Source organism: Ochlerotatus camptorhynchus, unplaced genomic scaffold (assembly GCF_037179485.1).
Source record: "Ochlerotatus camptorhynchus isolate MF236.1 unplaced genomic scaffold, CSIRO-AGI_Acam_v1.1 ptg000446l, whole genome shotgun sequence".
Taxonomy (NCBI): domain Eukaryota; kingdom Metazoa; phylum Arthropoda; class Insecta; order Diptera; family Culicidae; genus Ochlerotatus; species Ochlerotatus camptorhynchus.
The window spans coordinates 145,715-163,187 of NW_027040932.1; the positions used below are offsets into that span (position 1 = coordinate 145,715).

At 39.3% G+C, this 17,473-nt stretch overlaps 1 protein-coding gene across 1 annotated transcript in view; it reads right to left on the reverse strand.

Moving 5' to 3' along the window:
- Positions 1-13,936, reverse strand: part of LOC135711951 (uncharacterized) — a 137,007-nt gene extending 123,071 nt beyond the window's left edge. Inside the window, exon 1 of the mRNA XM_065234925.1 lies at positions 13,913-13,936. The gene's annotated coding sequence lies outside the window, so the exon portion shown is untranslated. The remainder of the gene's footprint in view (positions 1-13,912) is intronic.
- Positions 13,937-17,473: the final 3,537 nt, after the last annotated feature.

The window sequence follows — 17,473 nt, forward strand, 5'->3', positions numbered from 1 at the left end:
CTGTTCTGGCCGGATCTCGCTTCGTGCCATTACGCCAAGCCTGTAATGAATTGGTACGAAGCGAAGGGCGTTAATGTGGTCCCTAAGGAGGCAAACCCGCCAAATACACCAGAACTTCGTCCGATCGAAAAGTTTTGGGCGATAATGAAGAAGAAGTTGAAGAAAAGCGGAAAATCATTCAAAACCGATGAAGCTTTGAAGAAAAACTGTGAGAAATTGTGTAAGGAAGATGGGCAAAGCCTCGCCCAAGATCTCATGAGCAGTGTTAAGAGAAATGTACGAGCATTCATAATGGCCTACTTTTCCTAACTAAAATAATAGTGTCGAAAAGTACTACTTTTCAGCGCCCAACGCTGGAAAGCTCTACTTTTCGACACTCTTTTGAGTGCAAAAAATGTTTTATGCAACTAGTTGCAAAATCCTATTTTTTCAGCACTCACTGTAATTATCCAACCCGGCAAGCTTCGATGGATAAAGTACGACTCGTGCTGAAAAATCTTCTTTATGCAGAGCATTTACAGGTAAAATCTGCCAGAAAAAGTCAAAATCTGACACAATTCTTTCCGTTTCAGTTTTTGAGATTATGATTTTTCCACAGATCACGAGACCATTTTGACTCAATACTAATTTTTGAAAAGGAAGTATATGTTTTCACATATGATTTAAAAAAAAAAACACTAGAAAACAACGATTAAAGCAATTTTGACGTAGAACTACGTCTTTGGTGATCGACGGAAAACAAATCAAGGAAAAAAACTACGTCTTTGGGGAAGGGTGCCAATTCAGGAAAATGCAACGAAAATTGGTCATACTATGGAGAAAATAACTATTTTGAATGGTAATGGTTCTTAACAACCCATTATTTGTAAGGTTCACTTCCAAAGAACCATAATACATCAGGTTAAAACTTTATCACACAAACGTACATGTAAAGTTCCATAACCATTTCAGTTAAAGTTTAGCATGGATTATAAACCATTTTTAACCATTTTCGGTAAAGTCAAGTTCAACTCGTTAAATAATGGAAAATTCGATAAATGTTTAATCAAATACCTGGAAAAATCTTTACGAGATTACAACTCGCATTTTGTGTGGTCGTTGGGAGCTTGTATTCTGAATATGGCGATGAGTGTGCAAAATGTTACGCAATTGCATCCTCCGTATTCACACACGCCCGAAGATCGGAGTGTTGACTGTGTTGGGGAAGTAGCATATGCATGTACGTAATTGGTGGATTTGTTAATTATTTCGATGCTTTTGGACAATGCTTGACGTTCACCATTTTTTCAATAGTTTCTTGTTGAAAACCAACGGTATTGATATCGATGCGTAGAAACATTTCTGATCGATTGGTGATAAAATTATTGAAATTTGATCCATTTTCGGTTTTCACAAAGTGTAGCCCCATATAGAAATCACAGTAGTAGTCCTACGTCAAAAATCAATAGCAATCTATGGGGATCTGAAACACATCTTGTGGAACATGTTCCACTCAAATTGGTCCAGCCATCTCTGCGAACATTGAGTGAGTTATACTTATACGAACTTACATTCATACATTGCTGTATCGTTTCAGCAACCTTGATCCTGATTCATCAACACTTTTTGAGCATGAAGTGTTTAGAATCGTATTAACAAGCTTAAAATTGCTAAGTAACTAACGGATTTCCACACTACATGGCATACAAGATCGACTCAAATTTAAGCTTAAATTAGTCAAACCCTAGAACACGTAGTTTTTTTTTTTTTTTTTTTTTTGTAGACGGAGTAAAATTTTCCGAGCCTCATAAATCTTTTCGAATATGACAAAAATCAACGAAAAATTTACTCATTCTAGAAGTATACACTCAAAGAATAAATAACATATCCAATGGAAAATATTCATTAGAATTTCACACAGCTTTCATGTGATATCATAATTAAGAACTACACCACAAAATCACATGAACATTATGTGTCAAATGAAATTTAAGTGATTTATCATCTAGATCATATGAATGTTTGTTATTGGAAAATATTATGTCCATTCCCAATGGAAAGTACATGAAAACTTTTTTCCGCGTACTAATTTCATATGTACATCGAGATGTTGCTCATATTAGAGAACAAATTCCAGTAAAAGCTCGGAAAGTTTTACTCAGTCTATTAACTAACTAGAGTTATCTACGTTTTCAAGATTTATCTCAATTTTGAGTCGACCTAATCTGTAATCATAATTTATCTTTTTTTATTAATTACTTTTAACGTATACGGCGTAAATGGATGCATTTCCAACTACATTAGGTTGAATTTGTTAAAAACAGATGTTTTTTGCTCGAACATGAGTTTTACTGACTATTTCATTAGCAAGCATTCTAGTAATCCTGACCATTTGCTACAAACCATCACTCACTGTTCCATAAATGTATGTGTGCTTCCTACATAAACACTAAACAAAACGCTTCTGATACCTCCGTCCCCGTTATCAACAATCTCCATAACAATCCCACCGTATGCCTATCAACTAGTAAATAAAATATGAAACCAAATAAAATATTTGCCACACGAATAGATACACTATAGTGACTCCCAGACACGCAAACCCAGCTCATATTTCAGCAAAACAAATTTTCAACAAACCAATTTGTCACCAGACCCCCTCCTCCCGAAATCTTCCCAACACGACCAAATTCGAGGTTACCATGGAGCAACGCAGCTCCTCCTCGCCCCAGCCGGGATCGATATTAAATTGAAATAACAAAACCACAAAAGATTCAATCCAGCCGGTTCGAGCAAGAATCCGATACGAGCGGAAGATCTCCGTGTGAGTTCTCACACGGTAATCTCGGAGCGGAAACGCATCAACATATTTCCCACCGGCATGCCGTGGTCATGAGGGTTGTCGAGACCGGGTAGGTATGTGCAAAAAGTTTGGAATACGGCGGGAATGCAGCGCCGCACATTGACGACGCTCCGGCCGGGTTATATCCTCGAATGATTTTCGCATGTGGTTGGCTGGCTTAAAGTCTGGTCGCCAATCTTCAGTATATATGGCCTCGGTTTGTTTGGTCGTTGCCTGGTTCTTATATGCTGGTGCTGTTTGGAATTTTCTCACGTGAAAAAACGCATTTTTGCGCTTTCCGCACTCAGCCGGGAAGGTATTCTTCTGTGGCTTTTAATTTTCCTTTAAATTGTTTATCGGACGTTTGAGCTTTCTACACTGAGGCAAGGGCGAATAAATGTAATTGTAACCAGAGCATAAGTGGCATCAGGGAAAGGATTTATGGATGCATTTTACTCTGACGGTTGTTAAAAGATATCTAAATTGGACAAAATTTCACGACTTCCCATTTCCCAAACTATGTAGGTTACCATCAAAAGCCTCCCAACTAGTATGCAGTACATTACCGTTCAAATTCTTCCATCCACAATGCCATCATTAAAACCTTGCAATTTCCTTGTAAAACCCTGTAATCTCCAACGATCTGCAAATCTTGGCTCGTCATGATTTCGCAACCACCACCACCAGTGGCGGAGCTAATTCAATTACACCGAGAAGATCGTCGTTTTACGCCACCCTGCTGACTGCGGATGGTCTAAGCGAATGCTTCCGGATGATTGTCGGCCGCGATTTTTTTTATCTTTCAATAAAGAGCTTGTTGGAACCCACGGCGATAGCAGCACTCAAACAAACCAAGAGGCACCATGTGGAGTAGATTACATCGACTGTAAACAATCAACAATAACTAGACTCAGCAACAACGGGTTGCAATTCAGCGATTAGCTTAAAATAGAGAGAGTTGATGGTTTGGATTAAACAAAAAACATGAAAGGCGATGAATTCCGTTTCATTAGGCACCACTCATTTGCGATAAGCTCGATCTTTACAGCTAAACTACGCGAGCCGTTACTAAATTGTTCCTAGTAATGAGGAAATTTCTTTTGAAGCTTACCAGCACATTTTCCAAAACTGTTACTTTCGTTTGATCAAATTTGGCTGCTTAGCAGCATCCCCATAGTGAATTGGGAATTATTTCCACCACATCAATTTAATTAACGACAGCACGTAACTACCGTAAAATGATCAACTCATTAACCTTGACAACCCATAATGAATGCGCCTCATGCTGTTTCGCTACCGCACTCTCTTCATTTCGAATTCGAACAGCATTGAATCGACATGATCAAAATCGATGATGGTCTCGTGAGAGACGCACAGTTATAACAAAAAATCCTAATTACAAGCACATTGTTGCATCAATCCCAGGTTGCCACCGGACGACTACGCCACGCGATGACCTAGAGCCACCGCACCGACGAAGGCCCGTGCATGGCTGTCGTGCCTTTTCGAGCCATTGGTCATTTAATTTTGACAATACCAACACCACCACGCAGTCACTACAATGTTCGGCTATGATAAATGTGAGGAAATAAAACGTAAATGACTGCGCACTCCAATAGCCCGCAGTCTGATGAAAGTTCATTTAATCGACGAAAAGGTAGGAAGAAGGTGGGAGTGCTGGAAGCTAGGGTTAAGATCTCATTTCCGTCCTACTAAGTACAACACGCACTTTCCCTCTCTTTCAAATGGGGTTGGACAAAAAAATTAATGCCTCTATCAAAAAATGCTTCTCAATGTATTTACTTTTCCATATGTATTGTTAGATTTAAAAAAGAGTCACACATTGTTAACAACACTGCTTTTTGATTCCAATTCCGTCATACGAGTTTCAATTCCGTCCAAACACATCGAAACGTCATAGGATTCGCTTCAGCATACGGATGAAAGCATAAAAAATTTGATTCGCTTCCCGAGTAGGAGAAAATAACTAATGAATACCTAATTCTGACCTGATACCAAAATTTGGTATTGACCAGCATGACATAAGAGGTAAATTACCAAAGAATAATACCAAAAAATTACATGAAAAAACTTTGTAAGAATACCTGCGTGGTATTGTTTTGGTATTGCATTTTCATAGTTTGCTATTGGAATGGTATTGTGGGAACATTTTGTTGGTATTATTTTGGGATATTTTTCCTGTCATGTCAGGCTCATCCATACCAATTTAAGGTATCGAGATTTTCGTTCCTGCTCGGGTTCTGTTATTAGCGAGCAGAATGGATGTAAGTACTCATATTATGCTATCTTAGAGACTTCGTTTTAGAGGTTTTGGCCTTACCTATCGTACCAAACGTATGGTTGATGCGTCCATATCGAAATCATTTATATATTTGATGTTTCTTCTCGATTTGACGGAAATGGGCGCTTGTGTCGAAGTAGTTCTCTACCCTAACACCTTCTGCTTTGAGACCGGTGGATATATTCAGTGTAATAACCATGACATTCGATTATTTTGAGACATTTTAAGCACGATGGTAGTCAACGGGAGTACAATGGTGATTAAATATAAATGAAGCCATTTCCTTTCTTATTTCTTTGGTTGTAGTTATTACGTTAAGGAATGAATTTGAACATCATTTTTAAAAAAGCTATTTATTTTGTCAGATCAAGGAAGTTTAAGAGAAAAACATTCAGCATCTTTGCTAGAAACTGTCTAGTAAATTGTAAACAAAGATTATCAATCTTAATCTAGAATAACAATTGAAACAGACTGAACAACCAAACTTTAACAATGGTGCCATTGGATAAATGAAGCTCCCAACCATAGTAACGGTCAGTTTGGTCACTGATGTTTAACGAAAGCCAAAAATAAATTGTCGCTGTACAAAAACCATCTTTTCCATACATCCTTCGTCATTGACGAAGAGAGGCCGACAAATCCTATCGAATCATTTACTTTTACTTCTCGTTTTTCTATCATGCATGGACAAACAAGAAGCAAATACGTCTGTGATTTCTATATGGAGATACATTTTGTGAAAACCAAAAATGGAACATGTAACGAAATTATGAAAGATTTTGAACGTTAATAACTCAGCTGCCCCTCGACCAATTTCAATAATTTTAACACCAATGGATCAGAAATATTTCTACGCATCGTAAAACCGTTGGTCAGAAATATTTCTACGCATCGTTTCCTGTTGGTTTTCAATAAGAAACTATTGTAAAAATGGTAAATGTCAAGCATTATCCAAAAGCGTCGAAATAACTAACAAATTCACCAATTACGTACTTGCATATGCTACTTCCCCAACACAGTCATCAGAGAGTCGTTAGTTGATGAAACATGTCGAAGAGGCATTCACCTTCGATCTTCGGGCGTGTGCGAATAGGGAGGATGCAATTGCGTAACATTTTGCACACTCATCGTCATATTCAGAATTACAAACACAGAATGCTCTCCAGAGTTGTAATCTCGTAAAGATTTTTCCAGGTATTCGATTGAATATTTATCGAATTTTCAATTATTCGAGCGCGTAACTGACATCCCTTCTTAGTTCCACTCGTTTGATTTAGCGCAGTAGAGAAAATAAATAGCAGTACTAATTTATCTGAACAGGCATAGAGACGAACCATGACGTGAAACAGGATCTTAAATTCTCCGACAAAAGTGTTAAGCGTCTTTCTGCTAAAGGCTAAGATTTACCAACTTGTTGAGAGAAGGAGTTTAACGAGAAAAACTTAAAAGGGGAGGAGCTTTAACTGGGTTGGTACTGATATTCTGGGCCTTCAGCAGCAGACGGGCCGAGACTCTTGCGAGTGCCCAATCATTGAACCGAAGAATATGGGATTTACCAGTCCGATTTGCTGATCCAGCTGCCTACACGTCATCATCCCCTGCCAAAGGCTTTGTCTTCATACGGAATTTGTCATGCACTGTTTGGAGTGTGACGAAGATAGTCATACAATATTTTTCATCACTGACTTTGTTCTCTCTACGTTGATGCAAGACAGCCCTGTTCCCAACAAATAATTCAGTGTCACAAATAAGCATACACACTTTAAAATAACTATTTTCACATAAGGGATGAGGCGCAAACAAACATGTCATGTAAAATTAAGTGCTCCGAGATTGAAAAGTTCGTTACTCGACAAAAAGTACGTTTGATTGAGCTGGATTTCGCGTCGGTTATGACTCAATTTTATGTTTAATTGACGCTCGTATATGTCATTCTCAGAACACGTAAATTTACATGAATTTTTCTAATATATAGTGTATATATTGAATAAATGCTGTATAGCAGTATACAATGCTGAATATAACGGGTTGTTGAATTATCTGCATACAGTCCAGGCCCTTCAAGTAATAATGAAAAATCGACTTATTGAAGGTTGCTCCAGTATCTACTTCTGTGGGAGCAGAGCTCTCTATTATGGCAATGCCCCAGGTCCCTGGTCTAGAGCGACGGTCTAGACAGCGTTCGGTTGATCGCCAGTGATCGCGAGGAACTTCACGCTCGCTGGGAGGGTGGGAGAGGGGTTGACCGCTCCGACGGTCTAGAAAGCGTTCGGTGGCTCGACGCTGAACAGCGGAGACTTAAATCACAAACGAAGTGACAGACGACTAACTGGCGAAGAAATCCATTTAAAAAATGTGGTTCACTGTAATAGAATTTTCTTGGAAGCTTGTGCCATAATCCACCAGATGGGCTAGTTTTTTTTTTGATTTGAACAAAGTTGATTTTGTGTACAATGATTCTTTGACAGTATGCAAAGAGTGCGTATCATTTTGTCATTTTTTTATGCATTTCAGTTTTGAGTAGAGTGAAAGAGATCGAACCAAAACATTCTAATACATTTGGTGAAAATGCTAGTACAATCCAGTAGTAGTGTTGCCATGTGGTACAATCCAGTAGTAGTGGTGTTGCCATGTTGTACACTGAAAAATTGCAATAGCAGGTTAGTCACCAAAGTTTTCGAGCCGCTCCGTCTGTCACTTCGTTTGTGCTTAAACTAAGGACAATGGGTCCTGACTATTTTGATTAACGCGTTCCAGAGTTTTTTTTTCACTTAATTTAACTGGAAAGTCACTTCGACTTGTATTATCACTTGTTTAAACAGTTTTACTTTTATCTGCGAACTATGCTCCAAACCTCCTTCAAGAAGAGCTGAAGTGAAAAGGAACTTGCCCATTCGATCTGACCCAGCAGTAACCTCGATTTTCTCCTATTTGACCATACTCCCTGTTTCCACCCGTCATACTTTCCATTTATTTCCCTCTTCTATGATCCGATCCTATTTGTGGTGTCTTTATAGGAAGTGTACCTTATGTTTAGCAAATTGTGTTTTGTTAATTTTAATTGAACCGTTTCTTTGGAGTGGTATTTTTAATCTGTTCTGCTATCTTTTACACATTTTTATTTGTTTTTTAATAAATTAAGGTTTATAACATAGTACATTAGATAAATAAACAATAACTTTCTGTAGAACAGTTAAATAAATAGCTTAATATAATAAATAACTCAATAGCATATTGATAGCAACAGTCAGCCTTGCTCGTTCATACTTAATAGCAGTATGGATTGCCGATACCTACACTCACTCTCATCGCTCAGTGCTGATGATATAGGGTAAACTACCCAAGTGGTAACAAGTATCATCACACTTATTCATTCAGAACGGACGCAACAAGGTACCATAGGAACCCTCGTTCACTCTGACACAGGCGAGCCCACTGCCGTTTCTTGACTATCATCTACGGTTTCCTGCCCTCAAGGTCGTTCTTGCCCTTTGATCAGAAATAGGATGAGGGTCTCCCGACTTGGCTGTTCGTGCGTGCTTTCTCGGTGATTCACTCATTCCTATGCAATGCAATATACTGCGGAACGAACAAGACTTAGTGTGTGGCAACCCTTCCTTAACGACTGTCTTAAAGTTACGCATGTACTATCAGAATGTACGAGGACTTCAGACTAAGATCGACGCTTTCTTCCTAGCTACAACCGGCTGGGAATATGATGGTATTGTGCTGACTGTGCTGGACAATTGTATCTTGTCGAGTAAATTATTTTAACGGCGCCGGTGGTGTAGTGATAAGCGTGATTACCTCTCACCCCAGCAGGCCAGGGTTCAATCCCAGTCGGCGCCGCCGGGATGTTCTGAGGCATAACATCTCTGATCACGCCTTCCTTCGGATGGGAAGTAAAGCCGTTGGTCCCCGGTTCATGAGTTGATGGGTCGATAAGTAGGGTCCAGGTGTGGGAGCTGCCTTCTTGGCACGTCGGTAGCATTGGTGCTCAGCACGGAAAACAAGATCGACGGAAAAACAAATCAAAGGAAAAAAAAAATAATTGACGAATCCTTCACTGTATTCAGAATAGATCGCAGCTCTCTCAATAGTCGAAAAACTCCAAGTGGAGGTGTACTGATAGCCGTCTCTTCAAAACTGTGTAGCTGTATTGATCCAGCTCCGGTAAGCAGTGCTCTTGAGCTGCTTTGGATCAATATCAAATTGCAAAACTGTGATATCAGTGATCGTAGAGATGATCTGTCATGTCACTCATTCATAAATACATAGAGGGTGACTCCTGTTATTTCTGAGTGCTCTCTCTCACTTTATTACTACAATTCCCCAGGTCCCTGGTCTAAAGCCACGGGGACTAGACTCTCAAGGTCGGCTCCGGACAAATATGGGACACTGATCAGCAAGTTCAAACACGGTCACCTACTATTTCACTAGTTAAGTTTTATTTACCAAAACCTACTTACAATTTCTAGGTGTATGTGTATGTGCGTAAGGGCCGGCCAGCACGGAGATCTCTGCTGCGGGAAATCGGACGGGGCGGCTATGAGTGCGATGAATGGCACCAGGGTTACTTCCACTCACTTGCTATAAAAAATGTTTTTCGGAATTATGAAATCATGAGATGTTATAATGATAATTACTATTTGTAAGCTTCAAGAAGAGGTCGTAAAGTACGTGTTTGACACATCAAATCTGTCAATGATGCTTTGAGTGCGTCACAATAATCGATTTTACGACTCGTAAGCGCTCACTCTGAGTGAACACTCACGAATCATAAAATCGCTGATTGTGACGCCGTGAAAGCGAAATTGACAGGTTTTATGAATCAAACACGTACTTTACACCCTCTTATTGTTACTTACAAGTACTACATATCATTATATCATCTAATGGTTGCATTAATATTTTTTTAGCAAGTGAGTGGAAGCAACCCTGAATGGCACGGTTGCCACGGACAGTGGTATCAGTGCTGGATGGCACGGGGTCCTGTCGTTGCAAACTCCTCGCGGTACTTGGTTCCCTACCAAGGCTGATTGGCACGTGTAGCCGGTCAATCGAGCACTACCTGTCCCGGTGTGATATCGAGCTGATTTACACACGGCTTTGAGGTAAAACTCAATGGGTCCTGATTCTATTCAAAGGATTAGGCAGCTATATTTTTCCACCCGTATTGGACTGTTTGTTCACTATTTATCAAACTCTGTGAACTTATAAACTTTCGTCAGCTTGATGAACTTGTTGACTCAAAGGTTGGCGTGGAAAAGAACTAGTGCTATTCTTCAGACCAGTAGCAGACCATATAATTCCCTTTTCCCGAAATGTCCCATTCCAAATTTCCCTTGTCCTCCATGATCCGGGTGGTGGGTGTTGTTTTCTGTATGCTAAGTGTAGGTGTTTAAAAGTTGGTGTGTTTCTGTATTTAATTCGACCGTTCATACTGGAGTTTATGTTCTTCAGTTCCCTAATTTCTATCTGTTTTATGTATATGAATGCGCCATTAGTGCTTTACTATTCATTCACCATTCAATAGGCAATAATATGAATAAAAGTATCATTAATTCTAAACGAACATTAGTTCAATCATGACTGATTAAAAACTTTCATGGTAAACAACAGTATACTAGCGGATTGCTGTCTCGTTCGGTTGAGTGCTCGCTCTTTATAGCCCTGCTAACGCTCTGCTCTAGCTTTTTCCATAAGGCCCAAACAGTACCCAAACAGTAACACCCCCGAAAAAAAATCAAGGGAAATCAACTAATTTCACCATTCCCGATTCTCGGGATTTTCCCCGCATTTCCCGGAAAATTCAAGATATCGCCCTAATAAACGAGTAAAAGATACCACAAATCGTTCTACAATACCACATATTGTTGGGATGATAACCCGAATAGCTTGTTAGGTACTTCTTATAATTATTTTCTATGCAGACGGTTATAATTTGATTTTGATTGATGATTGTTATAATTTTCCGCATAATCGGATTAAACAGACTCTACTTTAAATATTGATTCAAATTACAGAGGTTCTACTGTCTGCTCTGTCACTATCGTTTGTTGATATATTCATTGAGATTTTCACGTCCGATTGAATTGATGCGATATATGAGAGCGTGTTAGTGAAAATCCTAGGAAAATACATAACAAATCGCTATCCAACTCATTTTGACAGATCTAATTTCAAACATTTTTTTAAGTTAGCAAGAGGAAGATGGTGAACAACTTCACACGGCGATGCACCCACTAGTGTGCGTGCGTTAAACGTCACTAATCTCGTTAAATGCACGCACACTTTGGTAATGGCCAAAACTTCTGGAACTCCTGGAAAGTTCTATGAATTTAAGAATATCAGCGGGAAATGTATAGAAGTTCCCAGATTTTCAACAAACCTCAGTGATGTTAAGAAAATTGTTGAGTTCTGCACATAAGTTCCATGAACTTAACGGAAGCTTAGACATTTCTAGGACAGTTTAATTAAATTAATGTCAGTACTACAAGCTCCACGAGAACTGCAAATACGATAGAGAGCTTTCGAGAATTTCAAGAAACAATAGAGAAGCTCAGGGCAGTTCCATAAATTTTAAATAAATAAAATAAATTAAAAAAAAAGATTCAGCGTATTGTTAAAACAATAGGAGTTTCCTAGAATTCTAGAAAAAAAATGCGAAACCATCATCACACCAAACCATGATAAAATGACGTAAGCGCTACCATGTTCAATGTTCGCATGTCACCATATTCGAGTTCTTCATGCTTAATGCCACCCAAAAATACTTAATACATGCACAAAATTTGATTTGGAAGCAAAGTGGCAATGTGACGTTAGCCATACATTTTCGAAAAATCAGTACAAAATGATCACTGTTTCTACAAATAAGTGACATCCGCCAACCATAACTGCTGAAGAATTAAAAGCTTTTCAGAAAACATTCACATGTTTAGCTTTGTTTAGATCATATTCAACAGCTCCAGTAATCATTTTCATAATTTTCGCAATCATTGCGAGGTTAAACAAAAGTATCTGTTTTCTGAACAATTCACTAATTGTCATCTCACGGCAGTTCAGAGAAGATTTAAGACCATTCAGAAATTTTTGGAACTTAAGGAAATCCAACAAAGCTCAGACAAATTCAAAAATATTGCAAAGAAGTATTGTTAGCATCAATCTACAACTGAACTTCAAGACAGTATTAGTAAGTAGTTCTGAAGAGCGCAGAATAACCCAGATGAATTTTCCTGAAAATTCACTTGCAATTCTCCTCAAAGTTTACTTTCTATTCTTCCAAAGATCCTATGGAATTATTCCAGAAATTTTTAATTGCTAATACGAATTCGCTTTAAACGCTTCTTTGAATTCTATAAAAAATTTCACCGGAATATCATTGGAATATTCCTTGAAATTTTCCTAGGAATTACCCTGAAATTCTTCTCAGTCAGGATCCCTTTGGAATATTTCTCAGCATTTCCATTGAATTCATTTGTGAGTTCCCTTTGAAATTCACTTCTTCCCTTGTAATTCTAATTACATTTAAAGTTTCCTAAGAATCAATTCGCAGTCCCCCTCACAAATTCTTTAGATTTGTCCTCAAAATATGTTTGGCAAACTCTCCCGGTATTATTTTCTCCTGGAGTTATTCTCAGATTTAGTTATTATCCTCGATTTAGCATACCCCCACCCTCTAAGTATTCTCCTAAAATTTCCAAGAAATTATACTCCGGATTGTTTCTACACAAATTTCTTGAAATTATTCTCATATTGTCCTTGATTTTTTCCTTTGGGATTTCCAGGAGTTCTGCTCATAATTATCATGGAATAATCCTCATAAATTTCAATGATTTTTTAATAAAATACTATTTGAACTCAATTCAAGAGTTTCAAAAAATCCTATGCAAAATTATGTCAGGTTGTCATTTCACCGTAGCAGCGTCACGAAATCATGTAAGGTTTTAAACGCTTATAATTTGGTCATAAAAAAGATGGTTTTACAATGTTATTGTGCCATTTGAATCAGATTTTATTTAAGCTTTGTTTGGCATTAAAATTATAAATGGATATCAATAGTAAACTAATAAAAATTGAAGAAACTTGGATGCTATCCATTACTGAAACTTCAATTACAGATACCAAACCACTAACGTAAATTCAATAATGGAACAAATTGAAAATGTGTATACAATAGCAAATGGGTGGAGCAGCCTGTTAACAGTTTTTGGGACCCCAAATGGAACCTAAAAAACATTGTTCTGGAAAAATGATCATGATAACCCATCCTAATATCCATCCATAAATGGCCAAGTTATAAACTTAAATGATTTCGTGACGTTGCCACAGCGAAATGGTACCACATAACTTCGACAAAGATGTAGTCCTACGACAATAATAAAAACAAAACAAACAAACAGCAGTCAACACATTCCAGAACCGACCACTAAGGGTGGTACTATAACATTAAAGTTGTGTCCAGATTCTAACTGGACCAGCTTTGCTAATCCGCCATATATCTACGGAATATCCTCTGACATCAATTTATCGTAGATCGAGAATATCTTTCTACAATACTGCAATTCCCGGATGGGGGCAAGGACCGATTTCTCAACAAGTCAGTCAGCTTCGTTCCAGCAATGCAGATATTGTACCAAAAGAGACCAAGAATTTGTGAAAATACTGTTCGATCATATTTTTCAATAATGATTCCAAAATACGAAAATTTCATGCATCCTTTTTCAAAACTGCCATAAAAATGCTTCAATAAATTTGAGCAAACATTGGAAAGTACATCTTCTTACCTTCATTGCATCTCAAATGCACTCCTCACGATCTCAGTCCACCAGCAGATCCGATTGCAAATTGCCTTCGATTAAAATCCCATCAACACCAACATCGCACCGTCTCAGACGCCCATGATTCAAGGGCTTCACAAAATCACCACGCCGAAATCACCGCTCTGGCAAACATTCACAACTATTTCCAAACGATCTCACCGTTAATGAAACCGTCACTGCACTTGACTGCTCTCTTCCTTCAGATCCAGCTCACCACACACGTGTTGCATTCGTTTCACAGCTTATAATGACGATAATGCGTTTCATCCTTCAAACAACGATCACTTTTGCAACGATTTCGACGAATCAATCACGTGGAGCCACCGCACTCGTACACACACGTTCCACCAAAAACCAGCACTCACTCACTCGCAGCAGAACCAAAAAGCAACGGTGAAAATGGCATAGACGACGACTGCACTCAGAAGGGCAAAAGCCAAGATCGCACAGAACAGCATCACTTCACTTCTCACTGCTGTTTTTCTTTTTCTTTTTCGTTTGTTTTGTTGCTTTTCTTCTCTCCGCGACTTATTAAATTTGGACCGGGGTCTTTCGGGTCGGTCAGACTTGATGCACTTCCAATAATAGTCGGATAATTACAGCTCGGTCGTCGAGCTGGCCGCGAGAAAACTGGAGAATTAGACGTTATTGATGTTGCAGAGGCAACTTTTCTCACTCCTCAGTTGTGACACTCAACTTCACTTCACTTTGGACGATGTAGCTTGTTTCTAAAATGTTCCTCCCAAATTCACATTCAATGGAAATTCGATGACCTCAAAGCATTTTGGCGTGGATGGTCCACTTTTGCGGCCAACTACCTCCACTGTCTGTCAAAGCGAGTGCCGCTGAGTAGAAGCCAGAGTAAGAACTGCACCCGCTGAAAGGTGGGCTCTAACAATTCGGTGTTATCATTTGCTTTCCTTTCGTTCGAAACGAGAGCCCACCAGTGCCAGTGTGGCCACCGAACTCAGTGTCTTCGTTGTGGGTGGTAGCAATTCGGCGTGATAGGTTGCCGTCTTCCCTTGCCTTGATATTGTACGACGTGAACCCGGTAAAGGTAACGATAGTGGGTCAAATTGCTGGATTCGGTTTGGGTTGGAAACGTGGAATAGATAGCACCATGGGAAATGGCATAAATGAGAAATGTGCGATTGTTTGCCATGTGGAACACGGTGTGGGGAGAAATTAAAATTTCAATTTTGGAATACCGTTAACTAAAGCTGATTAGTGATATCACAATGTTTCGACAATCTGGATCATTGATCATTTCTATTTAATTGCTTTAGGTGCCATAGCCAAATACCTTCTATTATTCATTAGATTTAAAGCTGCCAAAACGACACAACTTTTAAATATAATGAACTAAACGCACGCTAACTAACAGAGACTGAATGTTGTGTTTATCGAAACTTATTGTAGTTCTTAAAACACAATAGAAGGCACCCTGGTTTCTGGTATGCCGAGTTTTTTTTGTTGTAGCACACCGTGGCAGATTCTGCAACGTTAACCATTTTCAAGATCTCAAAATTGGAGAATAATCAAGAATCTAAAATTGTGACAAACATTGATCAACGACAAAAAAAAGGTCGAAGACACGACCATAGATTTGACGTAGGATTACGAAAGGTAGTTTTGATGGCACAGCAAAAGTAAAGTATATGTTAAATTGATTTCCTTACCCGTTATCAGCGAGAAAGTTCGATAGGTTCCATCTGAGAATTCTGTTTGTAAGGTGCTCTGTCGATGTCCATGTAGTACACGTCAATCCTGGACGGTATGTCTTGGATACAAGCTCTTACTCTTTAGTTAACTCTTTTATCAGTCATTTGTGGTCCTGAAAAGGACCGATGGGTTGGAAGCTTGGAAGCCAGTTTAGAACAATGCTGTAGAAATTTGTCCTCGATGTTCTTGGAGATGATAGCGGTGCGGAAATGAAATATGTATTAGGGAAAACACATCAATCACAGAATCACGACGAGCATTCAATCCGATCAGTGGTTGAGGGCAGCCTTGATAGCTAGCGGCTTGCGGGGAGCCTTTCGTTGTGTACTGGAGAACACCACCACTCACCACACGCGGTGATTGAATGAACTGCGTTTGTCGAGACCGGATGGAATTCAATTTTGAAATCTGTGTTAGAGAAAGCGCTTTTCACAGGCAATCGGTGACCTTTTTATTATCATAGAAACACTTGCACATTTATGCAATTTTCAATAGTGACATTTTGAAAAATGATTAATCCTTTTAACAGATTCGAACAGATCAGAAGAGCAGGGATATACACGAGTGGCACGATCTTCAGGAAGTCCATCCAGCTTCTTGGCTTCGCCGATGACATCGACATTATGGCACGGAACTTTGATACGATGGCGGAAATGTACATCAGATTGAAGGCTGAAGCTAGGCGGATTAGACTTGCCATCAACGCATCAAAGACAAAATACATGAAAGGAAGAGGTTCTAGGGAAGACAATGTTAGCCTCACACCCCGAGTTCAGATTGACGGTGACGAAATCGAGGTGGTCGATGAGTTCGTGTATTTGGGCTCACTGGTGACCGCCGAAAATGATACCAACAGAGAAATTCAAAGACGCATTATGGCAGGGAATCGTGGCTACTTTGGACTCCGGAGGACGCTCCGGTCGAATAAAATTCGCCGCCGCACGAAGTTGACTGTCTACACCCAACCGGTGGATGTAAGATTCGCTTACAATTATGTGGGATTCATCATCAGAGGATGTAAGTGGAGACCGCATGAACCGAGGATGCGATATACCTAGCTGCGGTCCGATGTAAGAAAATTGGAGACCGAAACATGTGGAGTGTATTAGTGAGTGAAATTAATTATGTCGAAAAAATAGAAAAAGGTTGCCGCCGCCTGGACTCGAACCACGGACGTTGCGACTATCAGACCTGTGCTTTCTCCACTGCACTCTTCATGCTTCTGAATATGGGCAGCCTAAAAGCAAACATGAAGCGCTCATTTTCTCGCATGCTCGACTTCGTATGCTTTTCCTGCTGGAGAGATTCAAGATAAGTGTGTGCGTCGTTCTACAATGTTCTACAATGTGCGTCGTTCTACAAGCTTACTGGGTATAGTCGAAAGCGTAGATTGAACCCGAAATAAAAATGCTCGACTTCGTATGCTTTTTCTGCTGGAGATATTCGAGATAAGTGTGTGCGTCGTTCTACAATGTACGTCGTTCTACAAGCTTACTGGTATAGTCGAAAGAGTAGATGGAACACGAAATAAAAAAGACAAAAAACCATTACATCGCCTGCATGGTCAATTTCTAACATTCATTGCGATGTTCATGAACAGAGGATGATAGGAAACGGAACTAACATTCATTGTAATAGATTTTTGGTTTGCGTGTACAAGACGATGATTAGACCGGTAGTGCTCTACGGCCACCAGACCTGGACTATGCTCGTGGAGGCCCAACGCCCTCTTGGTGTTTTTGAACGGAAGGTGCTGCGTACCATCTACGGTGGAGTACAAATGGAGGACGGAAAGTGGAGGAG